Here is a 17741-nt window from a genome sequence, read left to right as displayed (position 1 = left end):
CCTAAATCCGCAACAAACTTGAAGAGTTCAGATTAGAAACAAAGAGATACCTTGATCTAGGAGATCCGAAGTCAAATCCGGAGACAGAACGAAGCAAAGGAGTACAGTACAAGGAGTTTTTTTTGTTAGATCTGAGAGGGAACAAAATCCTTGCTATCGGAAAGGTATGTAATTTTTTTTATTTTTATCTAGTTTTTTAGCAATGTGATATATTTGGAAGTTAGTAGAGACCGGCTTTGACCGGGCGGGGTTGGTGCCTAACACCTTCCAACCCCGTAACATGATCCCCGAATTCAGATTTTTTGTGGTAGATTAGTTCTTTTTATCCATGTTAGAGTCAGTTTGGTTCCTAGACCACAATAACTAGGTGGCGACTCCCAAACCTCAAGAGTCAAAAGTGGATCCGCGCACCCCGCGGATCGAGGGCGCTTTCAGTGGCGACTCAGCTGGGGACTATTGAGGATCAAACTTGAAAAACCCCAAGTATGGGAGCATTGCAAAGATGACCTAGTTTGTTTTTATTTAGTTGGATTTATTTTATTTATTTTTTCTCTTTATTTATTTTTTTATCTTGATTGTAGATGATTTTGGGTATTGCATTTTTTTTCCAATTAAGGATCACTTTTTGATGACTCCTAAATAATGAAAGATTCAAATTAACCTATGAAAATTATGGAATGATGGAGGTTGGACAGAAATATTAAAACGTTTTTAGAGAATATTTTAGCGAGAATTAAGTCTGGGAGCCTATTAATAAAATATAGATCTCGTCGAGTAGATTAATTTAGAATCTGATTTCACTCAATTTCGTTTTCGGAAGCCTTAGATATCATCGATGCAAGTTCAATCTGTAAATTTGAAATTATTTCTGAATGAAAGTTGGGACAGCAACGTTAAAACTTTTTTACAGAATATTCTAGTGAGAACTAAGTCTGGGAACCTTTAATAAAACGTATATCTCATCGAGTAGATTAATTTAGAATCTGAGTTCACTCAATTTCGTTATCGGAAGCCTTAGATATCATCGATACAAGTTCAATCTGTAAATCTGGAATTATTTCTGAATGAAAGTTGGGACAGCAACGTTAAAACTTTTTTACAGAATATTCTAGTGAGAATTAAGTCTGGAAACCTCTTAATAAAATGTAGATCTCGTCGATTAGATTAATTTAGTATCTGAGTTCACTCAATTTCGTTATCGGAAGCCTTAGATATCATCGATGCAAGTTCAATCTGTAAATCTGGAATTATTTCTGAATGAAAGTTGGGACATCAACGTTAAAACTTTTTTACAGAATATTCTAGTGAGAATTAAGTCTGGGAACCTCTTAATAAAATGTAGATCTCGTCGAGTAGATTAATTTAGCATCTGAGTTCACTCAATTTCGTTATCGAAAGCCTTAGATATCATCGATGCAAGTTCAATCTGTAAATCTGGAATTATTTCTGAATAAAAGTTGGGACAGCAACGTTAAAACTTTTTTACAGAACATTCTGATGAGAATTAAGTCTAGGCACCTATTAATAAAATGTAGATCTCCTCGAGTAGATTAATTTAGAACTTGAGTTCACTCGATTTCGTTATCGGGAGCCTTAGATATCATCGATGTAAGTTCAGATTGTATTTTCCTAATTTACAGAAAATCTGAATTTATCTAATGTTGGCACAATTAATGTTCTTGAGAGTGAGCTCATCTCAACCATTGTCATTCTATCATCAATGTAACACCTATTGGAATCTCGATTTATTTTGGATCACCCAAAAGTGATCATTGATTGGACCTTAAAAATTATAAAAATTATGCCTATTGCAATGTTTGTTTGATCATTATCATATGCCATATTTATTGATTAATTTACCATGATCTTGCTTGAAATACATGATTGATGTTGATCGTAATGTTAATGTGCTTATGTGATGGGAATAATGTGATCTTAATTGAATATTCATATGATTTGAATGAATTTGGTTTTGATTAAATGTATGATTGGTTTGATTGGATCCATGGGCCCATTTGTTTGAAAAAGGTCCCGGGCACACCCCACCCTGTTTTGCACACACCACATGCACGTTTACTGTTTTACTCACTTACACGTCCCATTTAGCCAACGTGGCACTAGTGCGTGGCCCGGTTTCTTCGGAGATGCGACGTCATTCATGAAATCCACAACTCCAGTCACGTACCTTAGGGTATATCAAACTGGGGGCATCAATACCATTTGATCAGGTGATTCTGAGAAGTATGTTGATGCACCCAGGCTGGAGCGACCTGAGCCTTTAACCTATTGTAAGTCACACAGTCACATGTCCCAATTGCCAACGTAGTACTAGTACGTGGTCGGTCCCCTCGTGGGATGCCAAACCATTTATGAAAGCTACAACTCTTGACTCGTACCCGTAGGTATAAAAGATAGTCTAAGTATATCAATTGTACTTCTTGGTCAAAACCGGTGCCTAAGCAAGATCTTGCCCCACTGTACCCTACTGTACGAGGGGGATAGACTACGTCTATTCTAGACAAGAGGTATTTAAGTGGGCCCTTGCTCAGCATTGTGCGCCACCTCTCAATTGGAGATCGAACTGGCTGTTTTTGACTTCAGAGAAGTGAATTGATGTTTAGATTATCACCTATACGGTATATCAAACCAAGTCACCACGTATCGAAAGGTATATAGGTATGCTTGGGCAAGGGTGGCTAGATAAAATTGCATTGCACGTAGTAAACCTAGAGTCTAGAAGCCTTCCTATAGGTCACGACCCGAACTGACTATGGGTGTTCCTGGGTTGCTTTATTCAATCCAACCAACAGGTAAATGGGCGGACCGATCCAGAATAATCAAACAAAACCCGCAATATCGGTCCGACCCAATTGGTGAAATGTACCGATTAATTTGAACCACTTAAACCAGTTGACCCAATGGACAAATGGATCAAACTGATCGATACCAAATCATTGGACTAATTGGTTTCACTTTTAAAGATCCAGACCACTTTATCAAGAAAGATTCGATCTTAAGATCAAATTAATTTATCTGATCAAAGGTTCAATCCCAATCAGGGGTAGACCCGCATCTAACCTTTCTCACTTTCTTGGTCACTATAGACTTATACTGCATTTGGATTCAATATTTTCCACCGAAGGGCCAATTTATATCAAAATTTTAATCATGTGGTTAAGAGACAAACCTTCAGAATCGATGGTTAATCATAGGTGCCCTTAAACGTTTTAAACCCTCATCTGTGTCATTTTGGGTCCTTTAAAAGAGTCGTTTAGTCAAAGTACTAATGTCAATCCAAGTAGTCTATCCACTCAGAAAGACCTTCTCACTTTGTAGATAATTGTCCCTAGTTTTCTTTGAGTTTCAATTCATTTTGTTAGTCTTTAAATCCAGTTAGTTGTTTCAGTTACGTTAGTCTTTCTTCAATTTTCAAGTTTTAGTCGAGTTTGTCAATCTATGTTTTTCAATTCCAATAAAATATAGAAGCTTCTGATTATCATGCGTGTAATAATGATTTGAGCATAATATCTAATATGAGGATTGACTTAGAGCTCATTAATCAAACTCGATAAATATTTGAATTAAATAGTACACTCAAGAAGTGCAACTGGGTACTGCATTTTCCTTAGCGGAACATGAGAAGAATAATAAATTTACTTGAGAAATTCAACAACGTTCCTGCATGGTCTCGTGAGAATATATGGATAGATTGCACCAAAATAGATCAAATCCTAAAGTTGAGGGTGAATTTCAAAATCAAATATTATCAAGAATGATGTATTTGAAACCATCAACAAAGGTGTTAAGATCTGCAAAGAAGGGATTCATCATGTTTTTCACTTAAGAAAGAAGAGTTCTCATTCACGAAAGAATATAAATTTTTTTTTTGAAGTTTAGAAAGGATTGAACGAGTCAACGTCAAATACAAAAAAGTCAATCACACTCAACTTTGTAAAAAATGATAGAAGATTTCTCTTTATCAGAAAAAGACCGAAGATTATTCCTTCTCAGAAGAAGACTGAAGAATATTCATTCTCAAAAGAAGACCTTACTCGACAGAGCAATCCAAATATCAGATTCTTGAAACTTTGACCAAGTCGAGCAGCATTCATCAAAGGAGGCCTCCTTTGGTCGAACAATTATCCTATCTTACCAAAAAAGAAAAAAAAACCTTCTTTAGCCCCTCGCAGCCTTTTAAAAGAAAAATAAAATAGCCTCTTCTTTCTAAATCATACCGACCAACCTTTGGAGGGAATCTTAGTATGAACTACGTTTTGACCTGATCCTAAAAGAAAAAATAAATATATTTGGGGTACGTAGGCAACCTGAGAAGTTACTTCAGGCCCGGTCATTAAAAGAAAAATGTATTCTCTTAAGGAAAGTGTCATCCAAAAGAAAAATCTACTATTGAAATGTTCAAAAGAAAATAATGCCAAACTAAGGGCATTAGAAAAAAGAATCAAAAGAATTGATAAAAAGAAAAGAATGCCAAACTAGGGGCATTTAGAAAAAAAATCAAAATAATTGATAGAAAAGAGAGAATATCAAACTAGGGGCATTTTGGGAAGTTGAGCCTTATATCTTTTCTTTCTAAACCATATCCTAAGCCCACCTATTAAGTCCTCCTAAAAGCTAATTGACTCGGTTAAGGTGCAGGGAACTGAGAAGTTGTCGAGTTGGTTATACAAGATCATCAAGAAAAAAAGATAAGCCCGCTAAGTCGAAAACCTGAAAAGGCGGCTTAGGCAAAATTTAGGGCATAACCATAAAAAAGAAAGCCTGCTAGGTTGAAAACCTGAAAAGGCGACCTATGCAAAAATCAAGGCATCATTAGAAAAAGAAAAACAAAGCCCACTAGATTGAAAACCTAAAGAGGCGATCTAGGCAAAAATTAGGGCATTATCAAATGGGAGGAAAGGTCCCGTCAAGAAGAAAAATTCAGAAGGAAGCTTGTGCAGAAACTGCAGAACCATTCAAGCCACGATATTTGTCTTTTAGCCAAGAGCTCACATCCGACAAAGACAATATTGAAGTCGAAAAAAATCAGAAGCCATCTTGAACATTGTAGGATCTTCAAAAGTATGTTTACTTGTTCAAGTGTTCGCTAATGGAAGATGTAGAATCATCAACCACTTTGAAGAGGAAGATCTTTTATTCTAATATTTATCAAGATTTTTTAAGTCCAGCTCAAGCATTTTTCAAAAGAAATTCGAAAGAAAATGATCAATTCTTTATTGCACATATGATAATCTTAAGAGTCTTAAATTTAAGAGAATGTCAGTTCTTCTATCTATCATACATCAGAGTCCATATTTTTCAAGCGTAATCCATTCCATCAGTCTCGTAGTCAAGTCCCAGTTAAAGCCAACCTTGAAACTAGGGGCATTTTTTAAGGTCATTTAATTTCAAAGTTTTTGTTCTTAATCACATGATAAAAAGAAAATCTTACAAAAGCTTAAAAGTCTGGTGAAACCCAATGATAATTATGAATCCAGATGCATGATAAGCCAATAAAGGCTTGATCTTTCAAACTTTGAACTCGATTTTGAATCATAAAATGAATTAATAGGATTGTTTAAGTTCCTATAAATCTAAGCCCGAGAAACATAGCTTAGTAAGTTCGAGTCCGAGAAACGAGACTCCAACTTTTTGAATCATAGAATGAATGGGCTTGTTGAAGTGCTTATAAACCTAAGTTCGAGTCCGAGAAACGAGACTCCAACTTTTTGAATCATAGAATGAATAGGCTTTTTGAAGTGTCTACAAACTTAAGTTTGAGTCCGAGAAACGAGACCCCAACTTTTTGAATCATAAAATGAATAGGCTTTTTGAAGTGCCTATAAACCTAAGTTTGAGTCCAAGAAACGAAACTCCAACTTTTTGAATCATAGAATGAATAGGCTTTTTGAAGTGCCTATAAACCCAAGTTCGAATTCGAGAAACGAAACTCCAACTTTTTGAATCATAGAATGAATAGGCTTTTTGAAGTGCCTACAAACCTAAGTTTGAGTCCGAGAAAAGAGACCCCAACTTTTTGAATCATAGAATGAATAGGCTTTTTGAAGTGCCTATAAACCTAAGTTTGAGTCCGAGAAACGAAACTCCAATTTTTTTGAATCATAGAATGAATAGGCTTTTTGAAGTGCCTATAAACCCAAGTTCGAGTTTGAGAAACGAAACTCCAACTTTTTGAATCATAGAATGAATAGGTTTTTTGAAGTGCCTACAAACCTAAGTTCAAGTCCGAGAAATGAGACTCCAACTTTTTGAATCATAGAATGAATAGGCTTTTTGAAGTGCCTACAAACCTAACTTCGAGTCTGAGAAACGAGACTCCAACTATTTGAATCATAGAATGAATAGGCTTTTCAAAGTGCCTATAAACCTAAGTTCGAGCCCGAGAAACGAGACTCCAACTTTTTGAATCATAGAATGAGTAGGCTTTTGGAAGTGCTTACAAACCTAAATGCGAGTCCAGAAACTAGACTCCAACTCTTTGAATCATAGAATGAGTAGGTTTTTTGAAGTGCCTACAAAACTATGTTCGAGTGCGAGAAGCGAAACTCCAATTTTAATAAGATTGTTTAAGTTCCTCTAAACCTTAGTCGGAGTCCGAGAAACGAGACTCCAGCTTTGTTTGAATCATATTGAATTAACAAGATTATTTAAGTCCTTTAGCCCGAGAAGCGTGGTTACAATAGGTTCGAATTCGATAAATGAAACTCATTTTTTCAAACTCTAAAAAAGAATTTCAAATAGGATTTAATGAAGTTCCTACAATGTTATGACTCCAATTACCACATTGTTAAACCTTGCCATGATTGTTTTCATTGCATAAGTGCATCTCAATTTTGAATCATTATTGTCAGTGAGAGAAGATCTCTAGGACCTGACACATTTTTACTCAGTAAGCATCACACCATTACACACACGTGCACTTTTACATTAGTCAGGGAGAATTTTCTAAAATTCGAGGATCTGACATTGTCAGTGAGAGCTCACACTCAAGGACCTGACAACCTTTTAATTCGGGGAGAGTTTTACGCTCAAGGATCCGAACACCCTCACGAATTGCTAAATAGGGCTGCAAAATGAACTGTCACTAGCTTTGGCATTCGGATATCGCACTATCTACCAAAATAGATTTGCTATCTAGTTTGCTTCAACCCTCTGCCAAAGAGGGGCATCTGTAGACACCCCATTTTTGCATTCTCCTGATTAATCAACTCGTCAACCCGATCGCAATGATTCCCAATGATGGATATGTATTCCATTGCTTTATTTTGTTACCAGATGTGTTTCAGAAATCCGGATGAGGTATCTCAAACTAACAAAATCTTAGAAATCACGCTACGCTAGGAAAATACGACTCCAGAAACATAGAAATCATCATCTTGCAGACCAAAAAGAAGCTTCACGATAAAAATCACTAAAAATTGACCGAATTACCAAAATACCCCTAACCTCAAAACAACCCTAGAGCCTACATTACGCTTAGGAAAATCCATTCAAACACATAAAATAATAAATCGAAACCAAATAAATCATTTCACCAATTTTAACATAATTTGACAAAATTATGAAAATGCCCCTCATAAAGTTCACAATCATTTCTCATAAAAATTTTCATAAATGACACAAACCAACATTCTCATTGAATTCCTTACGAAAAACTGATTCTAAAACATCCTAGAACATTAAAAACCGACTTGAAACGTGAAAAGTCCTCTCCGGGGGCAAAACGATAATTTCATAATTTTCATAATTAAAAAATTTGAAATTAATAAATAAAATATTAAATAATTAAAGTGAAACATTGATGAAATTAATTTAAAAATTTGAACCAAAAAATCGATCAATCGGGCTCTCAAGCAAAATTGTTGAGGGTTCGTGAGATATTTCTTTAAGGACCCCTCCATTTGGGGGTCCAAAGAATTAAAGATATTTTAGAGGGGGGTTCTCCAAAAATTTAAAGTCAATCAAGCAAGACTGAAGTCAAGGTATTAAAGTCAATTAAGTGAGACTGAAGTCAAAATTAAAGTCAATTAAGCAAGATTGAAGTCAAGATATTAAAAGTCAATCAATTAAGACTAAAGTCAAAACATTAAAAGTCAATTAAATAAAACCAAAAGTCATAATAGAATTCTAATTAAATAATAACTCTATCTAATAGAGTTCTAACTTAAAAACAATTCTACCTAAAACAATTCTAATTAAAACACAATTCTACCTAAAATAACTTTAACTAAAACACAACTCTAATTAAAAGATCTCTAATTAAATACTAACTCTATCCAAATCAACCCTAAAAAACATCTATAAATAGAGGTGCTCACACCCTATTTTCGTATCAAATCATAAACTCTAAGAGAAGTAGGTCTAGAAGCTCCCCTAGCCCCCCATAAACCCTAGTTTTGGAGCCCCAACTCCTTACCTAACATCCCCCCTTCAATTTTAGTCTAGAAAACCCCCAAAATCCCTCCAAAAACACTCCTAAATCCGCAACAAACTTGAAGAGTTCAGATTTAGAAACAAAGAGATACCTTGATCTAGGAGATCCGAAGTCAAATCCGGAGACAGAACGAAGCAAAGGAGTACAGTACAAGGAATTTTTTTTTGTTAGATCTGAGGGAACAAAATCCTTGCTATCGGAAAGGTATGTAATTTTTTTTATTTTTATCTAGGTTTTTAGCAATGTGATATATTTGGAAAGTTAGTAGAGACCGGCTTTGGCCGGGCGGGGTTGGTGCCTAACACCTTCCAACCCCGTAACATGATCCCCGAATTCAGATTTTTTGTGGTAGATTAGTTCTTTTTATCCATGTTAGAGTCAGTTTGGTTCTTAGACCACAATAACTAGGTGGCGACTCCCAAACCTCAAGAGTCAAAAGCGGATCCGCGCACCCCGCGGATCGAGGGCGCTTTCAGTTATCTTGGATTTTGCTCAGTTGCCGCCAAAGGTTATCTTGGATTATGCTCAGATACCGCCGAGGGTTTTCTCGGAATTATGCTCAGATACCGCCGAGGGTTTTCTCGGAATTATGCTCAGATACCGCCGAGGGTTTTCTCGAAACTATGCTGCCAAGGGTTATCTTGGATTATGCTCAGATACCGCCGAGGGTTTTCTCGGAACTATGCTCAGATACCGCCGAGGGTTTTCTCGGAATTATGCTCAGATACCGCCGAGGGTTTTCTCGGAACTATGCTCAGATACCGCCGAGGGTTTTCTCGGAACTATGCTCAGATACCGCCGAGGGTTTTCTCGGAATTATGCTCAGATACCACCGAGGGTTTTTTCGGAATTATGCTCAGATACCGCCGAGGGTTTTCTCGGAACTATGCTCAGATACCGCCAAGGGTTATCTTGGAACTATGCTCAGATACCGCCGAGGGTTTTTCTCGGAATTATGCTCAGATACCGCCGAGGGTTTTCTCGGAACTATGCTCAGATACCGCCGAGGGTTTTCTCGGAACTATGCTCAGATACCGCCGAGGGTTTTCTCGGAATTATGCTCAGATACCGCCGAGGGTTTTCTCAGGAACTTTGCTCAGATTATATTCAAATTATGCTCAGTTTATGTTCAGTTTATGTTCAGTTTATATTCAAATTATGCTCAGTTTATACTCAGACTATGCTCAATTTATGCTCAGGTTTTACTCAGTTTCACACAATGCACACACTTGCACATTTGCACTTTTTAGTCAGGGAGAATTCTCTAAAATTTAAGGATCTGACACCGTCAGTGAGAGTTTGCGCTCAAGGACCTGACAACCTTTTAATTCGGGGAGAGCTTTACCCTCAAGGATCCGAACACCTTGACGAATTGCTAAATCAGGCTGCAAAATGAACCGTCACTAGCTTTGGCATTCAGATATCGCACTATCTATCAAAATAGATTTGCTATCTAGTTTGCTTCAACCCTCTGCCAAAGAGGGGCATCTGTAGACACCCCATTTTTGCATCCGCCTGATTAATCAACTCGTCAACCCGATCGCAAGGATTCCCAATGATGGATGTGTATTCCATTTCTTTACTTTGTTACCAGATTTGTTTCAGAAATCCAGATGAGGTATCTCGAATTGACAAAACCTTAGAAACCACGCTACGCTAGAAAAGTACGACCCCAGAAACATAGAAATCATCATCTTGCAGACCAAAAAGAAGCTTCACGATAAAAATCACTAAAAATTACCAAATTACCAAAATACCCCTAACCTCAAAACAACCTTAGAGCCTACGTTACGCTTAGGAAAACCCATTCGAACACATAAAATGATAAATCGGAACCAAATAAATCATTTCACCAATTTTAATAGAATTTGACAAAATTACGAAAATGCCCCTCATAAAGTTCACAACGATTTCACACAAAAAATTTCATAAATAACAAAAACTAATATTTCCATTGAATTCCTTACGAAAAATCGATTCTAAAACATCCTAGAACATTAAAAACAGACTTAAACATGAAAAGTCCTCTCCGGGGGCAAAATGGTAATTTCACAATTCTCATGATAAAAAATTCTGAAATTAATAAATAAAATATTAAATTATTAAATTTAAACATTAATGAAATTAATTTAAAATTTTGAATCTAAAAAATCGATCAATCGGACTTTCGGGTAAAATTGTTGAGGGTTCGTGGGATATTTCTTTAAGGACCCCTCCATTGGGGGTCCAAAGAATTAAAGATATTTTAGAGGGGGGTTCTCCCAAAATTAAAAGTAAATCAAGCAAGACTGAAGTCAAGGTATTAAAGTCAATCAAGTGAGACTGAAGTCAAAATTAAAGTCAATTAAGCAAGACTGAAGTCAAAATATTAAAAGTCAATCAATTAAGACTAAAGTCAAAACATTAAAAGTCAATCAAGTAAGATCAAAAGTCATAATAGAATTATAATTGATTAATAACTCTATCTAATAGAGTTTTAACTTAAAAATAATTCTACCTAAAACAATTCTAATTAAAACATAATTCTACCTAAAACAAGTCAAATTAAAACACAACTCTAATTAAAAGATCTCTAATTAAATACTAACTCTATCCAAATCAACCCCTAAAAACATCTATAAATAGAGGTGCTCACACCCTATTTTCGTATCAAATTATAAACCCTAAGAGAAGTAGGTCTAGAAGCTCTCCTAGCCCCCCATAAACCCTAGTTTTGGAGCCCCAACTCCTTAGCTAACATCCCTCCTTCAATTTTAGTCTAGAAAACACCCAAAAGCCTTCTAAAACATCCCCAAATCCGCAACGAACTTGAAGAGTTCAGATTCAAAAATAAGGAGATACCTTGCCTAGGAGATCCGAAGTCAAATCCGGAAGCAGAACGTAGCAAGGGAGCACGGTACAAGGAGTTCTTTTTGTCAGATCTGAGGGAACCAAGTCCTTGCCATCGGAAAGGTAAACCTTTTATTTTCTTATCTAGGTTTTAGCAATGTAATTTACTTGGGAATTTAGTAGAGACCGGCTTCGGCCGGGCGGGGTTGGTGCCTAACACCTTCCAACCCCGTAACTTGATCCCCGAATTCAGTTTTTTTTGGTTTTAGATTAGTTTTTATCCGTTTAGAGTCATTGATCGGTTCCTAGACCGTAATAACTAGGTGGCGACTCCCAAACCTCAAGGGTCAAAAGCGGATCCGCGCACCCCGCGGATCGAGGGCGCTTTCATTGGGGTGTTACACAGCCGGACTCCCATTAACTAGAATTGAATAAGACACTGTTGTACGCATTTCATGATCCAACGGATCCACTTCGTTCCAAAACCCATCCTCCCTATCATATATTTCAAGAAGTCCCAACTCACATGATCATAAGCCTTTTGTAAGTCTATTTTCCCAAACATCCCCTCTTTCTTGTCCTTAATCCTCGGATCAAGACATTCGTTGGCCATCAACACTCCATCAAGAATTTGTCTTCCCCTAATGAAAGCCCTTTGCTCTTCATTGATAAGATTAGGAAGAATCACTTTCAATCTTGAAGCTAGCACCTTGGAGATAATTTTGTATACTGAACTCACCAGGCTAATAGGTCTGAAGTCTCCTAGCTTATCCGCCCTGACTTTCTTGGGAATCAAGGCCACAAAGGTGTTGTTAAGACTGTAGTCAAGAAAATTCTTCTCTTGTAACTCTTTGATGACTTTCATGAAGTCATTCGAGATAATTTCCCAATAATGTTTGAAAAATTCCATTTAGTGTGAAAGCGCATTAAGATCGTGAGATCGTGTTAGAGATAAAGAGAAAGAAGATTCTTGAATCGTTGAACAGCTCATTTGAGAGGAAAAAAAAACTAAAGATCTTAATTATCTTTTTATTTGAAATTACCAAATTGCCCCCATGGAAGAAAAATGTTTTAACATTCTTAATGGTATCTAACATGAATAAAATGAATGGGAGGATACTAACGTCCCCATGAGTACAACCAAAGATGAGGCTAATCGACCATGACAATTGAGGTTTCCTATGGTCTACCCAGCAAATTGCAATAGAGCTCGTAATAGTTTTTTATGTTTATAGACAGTGGAAGATAATGAATGGAAACTAACATTCCAACGCTAAAACAGTGATGGTTCTGAGTGGCATACCAACCAAATGAAGACATCTGTGCCATGGTCAAGCACGACCGCTGCATCAGACTGCATTGTAAGATTATACGCCGATGGTTCCTCAAAAGTGCCCCCTTCCCGATGCATTAGACAGCGAGGAGCCATCATACGAAGCGACAAGTCGAAAGTTGCATTGAGGAACAAATTACGTAAAACAGACCTTTCATCTTTATGACCAATAATATTTCCCAAAAGTGGGCCCCTTCTAAGATGAAATAAATTCTCCAGCAGTGAGGAAAGCTCCTTGGGGAACCGATGAAGCTTTGATTTGGGTACTTGGAACCCGAATTTCAAAGCTATATCTTTAACTCTTTTTTCAATCATTCCTCGCATATCAATTGCATCAGAAGATATTTTAGCTTGTAACAAGGTCATCTTGTCAATAAGAACTGCAGCCACTTCATCATTAATGCTCTCAAGATAAGCTGACACACTATCCACAGTTGGCAATCTGACAGTAATCACTCTCAAGATGCTTGCTTGATAGACATTTAAATATCGAATGGAAAACTGGAAGAAAACATAATCACTCTTGATGTCTCTCTTTGTTTCCATAGATAATGAGAAACCTTGAGTCTCTTCAACGCTATGCATCCGGATAGCAATAACAGCTTCATTTTTTAAGGTTTCTTGAGCATCTAAATGTGCCTCTTCGCCAGGCCCTATAATTTGAGTGACAAGAATATCATTAGAACAATGTATCTTAAACAGCCCATGGGACCCTGTTACCCTCATAGATGCTCTTAGCAAGTTTACACCAAAAGTTTCTCCGAAATCATCATGAAGAACAATAACACCCCCATATGTTTTTGCTAAGGGTTGGAGAACAGGAACCCTCACCGGACATGTTCCGGCACAAAGAATGTCAACCACCGTATCATGACGATGAGCCTTATGACCAAGATTCTCCATCCACTTCAATGCGGTTTTCTCCATGTACGGATAATTTGGGTGACTGAATGAATGAGGGACTGATCCCGGGCCATAAGTGTTAGGATCACCAACACAAACAATAATTCTACAATTACCTCCTAACCTTTTAACTATCCTTCCAGACATTTCTGCTGATGGTCCTTGAATTATTGCAAGAGCAACTTCAACTGCTGTTCTCCCATGTACCGGTCTTTTGAGGCTTCGGGAAAGTACAGTTTGTAAGGCCTCAAGGATGAGAAGATGGAGTGTGCAACAGGAAGTGAGGCATGAATAGGTGACAAATATATGCCAGTCCCATAAAGCAATGATTTCAATGATTCCTGAGTCAGTGATTTGTCGCCCGGAAGCACATCAACAGAAGCCATTGATCCCTCTGAGAAGTCATAAACCGACATTGTCCGTCCATATGATATTATTCCAATTCTTGTAGTCTGGGGCAAGGAATTGACAAAAGAATGCAAGGAACTCTGTAAATGTTGCATGTGTGCTTCGTCTAAGCATTCGTCTATAACAAGAAAAATCGGCACAGACATGTATCAGAGACTGGAATATACCCAGGAATTCTATTAACAGTTTTAACATAATCAACCAATGAGGATGACAGTTCTGGCCAGTTACTAAGGTCTTCCCTGCTTGAAGCTATGTATTCACCGTTGCTTCCGTTCCGTTTCCCACAAATTACACATTGCCATTGCCCAGAGCCAAGCAAAATGTTGCAATACATATTTGCATAAGCTCCACAATCCTCGCAGCAATGTGGATTATCTTGTACTATTTGAGGGCCTGGTGAGATCTCCCTCCCAAGAGAAACAAATGCACCAAATCCCAAACTTGGGACATTACCTTAATTTTTTTGTTTCAATACCTGAAAGGTAAAAAAGAAAATCAATATAATTATGAGCAGAAATAACCCACAAAATCCTCTGAACAAGAAAGTATAAGAGGCATCATAAGCATAGTCACCAAAGTCTCCAACTTATTGAAATAATCGCAATTAAATAGTGACTTTTTCCTTCACTGATTTAATCACAACTTTTTTAATAATACGTAACTTTTATGAAATTCCTGATTAAATCATGAACTTCACAATTAAATCACGAATAATGCGTAAAATAATGACAATACAAATGAGAATGACATTGATTTGATGTTTTTGATGTGTTAATGAATCCTAATTTGGACACATGATTGTGGTCTTTTTTATTTTTTGAATAGTATAAATCTTGAATATGTTGTGAATCTGTGGTTACTTGTTGTGGATAGATGCCTAAATGATATTAACATGGGAATTCTTGATTTATCATTCTAATTTAATATGTAACTTTATGAAATAATATGAAAACACCAGCTAGTAGATACGATTACATAGCCCTAACTTAGCTCTATTTTTTCCCAACTTTTTTTCGATGTTTCCCGATTTTACCGAATTTCCCCTTGTCGACTTATTCTTGAACCCCAACTTGGAGACTATGATCATAAGCATAAGTGGCAGAAGGATACAATACCAAGAATATAAAAAGATAAAGTTAAACATTTTAAGTAAAACAAAATAAATATAAGATTCTTATAGCAAATGAATTTTTGAAGTAAGGGGAGAACATGTAGCGGCTTGCCTAGATCTCGTATTCCCACGTAGTCCGTCGGTCAAACCAACGATTCTCTTCTCAAAGTAATGGAGAGAGAGAGTCTTTTTATTTTTCCGGTATGTAGCTCCGCGAGCTAGGAGCGCATCATCGGGGCAGGGCGAAAACGAACATAGGATCATCATCATGGCCCTCTTCTTGTTTCTTTTGTTTGTGTCCGGTCCGTTGTGTGTGTGTTTTTTTTAAGGCTTCTCCGGGGGAGCCTGACTACACTGACGGAACTACATGAAACTCAAGTTCGGTACTACACTATCTATCAGTAGAGCGCTCCTGAGCGAGACAGTAACGGTACTACATATAAATAAGTAGGCCCTGACTACAAAATTTAAGCATTTGCAAAGCGGCAAAAAAGAATAAACATTGCATAAATTTATCAAGCAAGAAACACAACCAATGGTGGGGGTTAGAAATTGATACCTTGCTAGTGGAGAATAGGACATATTGTGATTCATCAACGAGCATCGATTCCTACATACCATTGGAAGCTTGTGGATGCAACTTGACCGATCCATTCAAATAATGAGGAGAAGATGTAGGCAAAGATGAACCCGAATAAAAAGTGAATGGCTTAGGAGATGCAGAAGAAGACCAGAAAGGCACAGATGCAGGCTGTAGTGGTGACGAGAAAATGGGGGACCGGGAGAAGTACTAAATTGAGGAGCTAGACTTCCAGTTTTAATACGATCAGTTGGTGACAGGAAACCCAGGGATTGGGTTGGGGTTGATACAGTTGAGGATAAGGGGGTTGGTCTTTTCTCTGGGAGAGGAGTTGGGGTGAAGGGGTGTGGAGGTGAAACAGTAACTGTGTAACCAGGAGGAGGTTGTGGTGGTGGAGTAGCCATTATAATACTATTTGTCCTAAAAAACAATCTAAATTTCAAGAATCAAACCCCAATTTGGATAAGCAAACATAAAATAAATATTTTGAATGTCTGATGTAAAATCATTCAAATAAAAACCATCTCATATTCTCAACACCTCACCACTTACAAAATTACAAGAAAACAAGCTAAATCTTTGAGTTTGAAGAGAAATAAACCAAGGGAGAACCATTAATTAGCTATCAGACCAATCAAAAACCCTACAACCTAATTTATTTTTAAGAAAATTGGTTAAACCCAGTTCAAGATTGCTAGATACAACTAAGAAATTTATCAAGAACCGTAAAAAATGTGAAATTTCATCTTCTCAGATCAAATTCGGACAAAAAGAAATAGCTTTCAAGAGAGACCCATATTTCTATTTTCTCGATCGAAATTCCTGCATGTCAGAATTGAATTAAATCGTAACCCAATTCAGTAGTTAGGGGTCTGAGTCGACCTTCAATCAGGGAAAAAACGAATAGGGCTTTCGAAGAACTTGAATCGAGCTTATTTTAATGAAGATTGTGTCAAATTCGACCGTGTAAACGATCGAATTGAGCCAAAATGGTTTGAAATGGCTTACCTTTAGGGTTACAAAATTTAATGATTCTCAATTTGAACTTCCATGGATTTTTTCCTTTCTTTCCTTTCTCTCAGTCTCTGTTCTTGTGAGATTTCTGATAAAAAGGGAAACACACCTTGTAAGTTGTAAGAACATCAATGGGCCAGCCTGGCAATATGGACCTTTTAAGTCTGTACTTGGGTAGCATAATGATGTTCTTGGGCTGAAAAATCTTAAGGCCCTTTATATCTTCATGGCCCAAGAACTATACGATTGCACTCCGGAGAGGTGGGTAGCTTACCAAATTGTACACTAGCTTTTACTTAAAATACCTCAACTCACATGGCACTAACAAAAATAAATCTTACAGCTTATATTTTTTTTCCCCATCTCTTCAACTTCAAGATCTTATCTCTTTCAACCTTCAAACATCAAGAATATTTGAAAAGTGGAAACAATGAATTTTTCAAATTGAAAGATTTAAGTGTTTTTACAAAGGAATCAGGAGTTTTTGGCAAGAGATTTAAGATAACATCAAATAGATTAAAAAAGATTCCATAGAAATTAATGAAAAGTTTAGAGAAGACAGATCGTTGCGAGAAAAATCAAGGTTATTTCATTAAAGGTTGAAGGGTATTCAAGTTATTTTCTGTTATGCTCTTCAAAGATCGAAATCAAGGGGTACGTCATCATTTTCTAATAATCTTGAATGCTGTAATAACAATCAATTTTTGTAAAAGACATCGTTCATATGTTCTAGCTCTCCTTCCTACATGGGTACTTTCTATTGTGTTTCGTGAAATGGAATAAAGTCTTTAGGTAACATTATAGGACATCAAGCACATGACATATTATTTATTTGTCAAAATCCTTCTTAACGCGAAATGAATATAATTGAGGATAAGACTTTGCTTGTTATTTAAATATTCAACACATACCTAATATCTATTAGGTAGAATGATTTCGTTTTGATAATTAGAACATAATTCAAATCATATTTAGATGTATTTCTAATTTGAAATGAAAAATATGTAACACCCCGAGTTTTTAATTTGTATCTCGAGGAAATCAAATTGTGAATTTCGATAAAATTCTAAAAGAAAGACTTAGGGTAGAATACCCAAATTTTAGTCCT

General features: G+C 36.6%; 1 pseudogene; it reads right to left on the bottom strand.

The window, feature by feature from the left end:
• Positions 1 to 16023, bottom strand: part of LOC147396254 (protein transport protein SEC23 A-like) — a 56440-nt pseudogene extending 40417 nt beyond the window's left edge.
• Between the last annotated feature and the right edge of the window lie 1718 nt (positions 16024 to 17741).

The sequence above is a fragment of the Akebia trifoliata genome, chromosome 8 (assembly GCF_017979445.1).
Source record: "Akebia trifoliata isolate Shusen 1 chromosome 8, ASM1797944v1, whole genome shotgun sequence".
NCBI lineage: Eukaryota > Viridiplantae > Streptophyta > Magnoliopsida > Ranunculales > Lardizabalaceae > Akebia > Akebia trifoliata.
The sequence above is the reverse complement of the archived record's forward strand: the minus strand, read 5'-3'. Positions and strand labels throughout refer to the sequence as shown.